Source organism: Parus major, chromosome 17 (assembly GCF_001522545.3).
Source record: "Parus major isolate Abel chromosome 17, Parus_major1.1, whole genome shotgun sequence".
NCBI classification, from domain to species: domain Eukaryota; kingdom Metazoa; phylum Chordata; class Aves; order Passeriformes; family Paridae; genus Parus; species Parus major.
In genome coordinates, this window is record NC_031785.1 from 20,041 (window position 1) to 24,415 (window position 4,375).

At 47.3% G+C, this 4,375-nt stretch overlaps 1 long non-coding RNA gene across 1 annotated transcript; it reads right to left on the bottom strand.

The window, feature by feature from the left end:
* Positions 1–3,122: 3,122 nt before the first annotated feature.
* LOC107211961 lies at positions 3,123–4,369 on the bottom strand. The gene is made up of 4 exons (XR_001524347.3): positions 3,718–4,369; positions 3,598–3,639; positions 3,386–3,511; positions 3,123–3,261 (listed from the first exon to the last, which is right to left on the bottom strand). It is a non-coding gene; the product is annotated as an uncharacterized LOC107211961 (long non-coding RNA).
* Positions 4,370–4,375: the final 6 nt, after the last annotated feature.

Consider the following 4,375-nt stretch of genomic DNA (forward strand, 5'->3'; position numbering starts at 1 on the left):
GCCTGAGGGTGCACAGATATACCCAGCTGTGCCCAGCTCTGCCCAGATGTGCCCATGTGAGCCCAGATGTGTCCAGATATGCACAGATGTGCCCATGTGGGCCCAGATGTGGCCAGATATGCCCAGGTGTGCTTAGGTGTGCCCAGGTGTGGCCCAGGTGTGCCTATGTTGGCCCAGGTGTGCTCTGAAGTGCCCAGGAGTTCCTGGTAATGCCTAGGTTTGCCTTGGTATGCACAGGTCAACCCAGGCGTTCCCAAGTGTGCCCAGATATGCCCAGATGTGCCCATGTGGGCCCAGATGTGCCTGGATAGGCCCAGGTGTGCCAAGGTGGTCTGAGGCATTTTTATATCTATATCTTTATATATTTGATATATACTTGTGTATTGTACATTTTATTCAAAAGCCCTACCTCTACCCAAATAAAAACAAGCAAGCCTTTATTTTAAACTATATTTAAATAATTTTTTTAAACTTATAGTTTTTATTTATGTTATATTTTGTACATATTCTTGTATTAATTCTATGTGATATGGGTTAAAGCATATTACAATACCATACGTAATATTACTTACATATGTGTATATTTATTTATTTATATTATATATTTTCTATTTATATGTCCTTCTATGTTTACATTTATATATTTATTATATATTTATATATTTCTATTTTTCTGCTTTTAAAAATTTTCTTTTCTTTCTCTTTTAAACTCTATAAATTCATTCACCTAACACATCAGAATGACAAAAATATAAAGCTTTAATCAGCACTAGTACACAATACACCCTAATCTCTATGGAATTTATACATATAAATTTCAGTCAGTACATTTTAATATGCCATTTATGCATAGATATGTTTTATACACTCACATTTTACATGTAAGTAATATATGAAAAACAAAACCCATTTCTGTTACTGACATTATAAAATCATAACAATGGAGTGGACAGAGAGAGGGCTTCTTTCCAAAGGAATTTAGACATAAATTCCTATTCCTTGCCAATAACTAACATACAAACCAGAAAAACTCAATAGGTTTTGTATTCTGCACCCAGCCCTCTCTGGGAATTTCCTGGCAGCTTGGGGTCCCCTCTGGGGAAGGGTACCCAGCACGAGCCCTCCCCATTCACCACTCACCTTGCTCCTCCAGCGCAGCGTGTCCCTCCCTCTGGCGGGGACCTCGGCGTGCCCCAAGGGACACGGGAGCCCCCCAGTCTCCACCCCATCCCCCTCAGCCTTTGCTCCTCACCCCCAAAGAAGGCACAGAACAGCTTCAACTGCCCTGGACAGCAGCACCTTGCTTTATTGGAAGCCTTTCTAGGTCTAGACACCCGCCCAGAAAGGAGCTCTGCTGTAACAAGAAAAGGGGGCGCGGGTCCCAGAAATCTCTCCCCCAAAACCCCAGGCACAGGCCACAGAGGCAGAGAGAGGGAGTGGCAGCAGAGAGGACACAGGAAGAAAAGAAAGAACAGGCTGAAAGATGAAGGAGGAAAAAAAAAAAAAGAGGGGCAGCACAATGGAGGGGGATTAAAACAGGACAAGGACAGAGAACAAGACACAAGGATCCAGTGGGAACCAGTGGAACTAGGAGCACGATATGGCAACCAAGAATAAAAAAACAAACATGAGTGAGGCAAAAAACCCTGAAAAGAAACACCAAATACAACGAGGGGAAAAGGAAAGCAAACAGAACAACAGACTGGGATGGGCAGCACAAAAGAAACAAATTATAAAAGAATAGGGACAGAGAACAGAATATAAGAATCTAGTGGGGCACAGTGGCATGGGGAGTACCACAGACAATAAGAAATTAGCATGAGTGAGGCAACAAAAAGCCCAACACCAAAAGAAACAAAAACCTGGGAAGAAACCCCGAAACAACACCAGGGATTGGCAGCAGTCAAAACCTGTGACTGACATTCTTGGGGGTACATCCTCATTTGGGATGGGGGTCTCTGCCACAATTTTAATCCATCCGCATCTGAAAGAAAGCTAGGACAAAAGTCAAAGTGCTGCAGGATATCTTCACAGCTCCAGACATCTTGTGTCAATCTAGGAATACCATCCAGACTCCAACTACAGCCTACATTCCAAATTTCAAATTACACAGGCCTCGGACTTGTCCTTTTACACTTACACCCAGGCTCGGCAGCAGGGCAGAGCAGCTCTGGGCCAAATACACCCAGACACCCGTGACACACAAGACAACAGACAGGGGGACACAACAGGGAGACAAAACTCTGGGCCAGAAGAATGGCCGCAAGGACTGAGAGAATGCGGAACGAGAAGACCCAGGTGAGAAAGACTGCAAGCCAATGAGGCTTGCAGAACCCCAGAGGAAGAAGATGCCAACAGAATGACTTAGTCCAAGAACTGCCAAGATGTATGCCCAAAAATCTTTATGGCCACAATCCTCCATCCATCTTTACATTCATACAAGTCCTAATCTGCAACGATGGATCCTTGTGGCGCACAGCTGTTGATGCAGCTCAGAACAAGACCTCTAAGAAACATCCGATTGGATGCTTCTAAAGAGAGATGTGATTCCGAGGCCTCTGAGAGCTTCTGAGCAAAAGCTTTGATGGCCTCGGCACCGGGCAGAGGAGCACAGAGATCAGAGATGCTAAGAGTGACACCAGGGTTTCCTGTAAGCCCCTGGAAGGGCTTCGGCAAGACACAGATGACATGAGAGGCACAAAAGACACAGAAGGCGCAACAGACAAGTGACACAACACACCCCAGGACTGCTCTGTCCTGCGTACCTCAGCACTGGGAGCCAAAGTGAGACTTTCCCTTGATGTGGCCTAAGGGGCCACAGCTGGGACTGCCCCGTCCCCAAAGCTGACTCAGAAATCCCTGGCCACGAGTCCTGATCCGGCACCCCGCTTTCATCCCCCTCTGTGGGTCAAAGCCTTTGACTTATCTCTCGGAAGCCCCGGAGTGAGAATCCACATGGGGTGCCAAGGAAGGCCACCTCGCTGTCTGGCGAGTCCCTGCCGTCACCAGGATGCTGTCTTAATACAATACTCTCACTACAATAAAGATATAATAAATATTTTTTTGATATAAAATATATAATAAATCTTTTATTGATACAATAAAGATGACATTCTGTTTTGGATGTCAGTGTGTGATCTTAGCAGTACATCAGCCAAAACCTGACAATTCTGCTACTCATGATCTCCTGAAAACACCCACATCCTGGGTCCGCACGCTTCGGCCACGCTGGGAGCCAGATGCCATTGTCGCAGAGCACGCCTGCGTTAGGAGGAGACATGGTGATGTGGCACTGCTGAAACCTGAGTGGACCCTCACTCCTCCTCCCAACATCTCCGACTCACTGCAACCCCTTGGTCATTCCTAAAGGCTACCCTGACAGCACCTGCACGTGGAAAAGGCCAAGACTTCATCACAGACTCCTGTAATACTTCCTGGGGCTCACAGGAGAAGCAAACTAGGTCTGTTGGCAGGTCGGTGAGGGGTCCTCAGCGTAATATCAGTGGGCTGCCTAAAACACACAAACAGCAATGGAATTGCACCACAATGTGGCATCCAAGCAATAATAACTCACTATCTCCAGCTGTCACTGCTCACCTTGCCCGCTTGATCTTGACTGCAGATATCCAGCTTTGCTTCCTAAAAATAAGGACAAAGAAAAATGCTGTAACATAGCCACCATTTAGACTTCCCTTGAAAAGCCAAACAACGACTGACCTGCCCAGGGAGAAGGGGAACAAAATGGAAAGGTGTGTAGCAACTCAGGATCCAAAAGTGTGGCTGAGGTAGTTTCTGTCCAAAATGGCTTGGATGTGACATTCTTCTGCAAGAGTCTTGGTCATATTGTGATAAAAACAGGGCCAGGAGACCTTCTTCTCCTGTTTTAAAGCCTTTATTAGGAATCAGCTTGGGGTGGGGGCCCGACGGGTCGCGCGCACACCGCCATCACTCCCTAAAGCGGCTCAGAGGAGGAGGAATGCAGCTCTGCCTACGGGGTGCAATGTAGGCAAAGCCGGGATCTCCGCCCTCACGGGTATACCCGGAGCCCCCCCTTTGGCTCGAGAGTCCAGGGGTGTCATCTCTAACCAGTCTCTCCCCGATCAGGACAAGGAAAGCGGAGTTGGTGTGTAATGCCCCTTGATCCCGACCTTAGAGCATCGCTCTCAGTTTCTTTATTTAGTGTTCTGATGCCCTATAGATTGGGTTTTTCGTCCGAGGTGGTGTTTCTTGGCGGCTGATTTGCATAAGCCCCGATTGCCATCTTGGGAAGTCTCTACCTTCGGCTGTCGCTTCGGGAAGTCTCCGGTTGCCACGTTGCCATGCCGGGAAACCTCCGACCGCAATCGTCGTGCGGGCCGCCAAACCGCGATCGCCA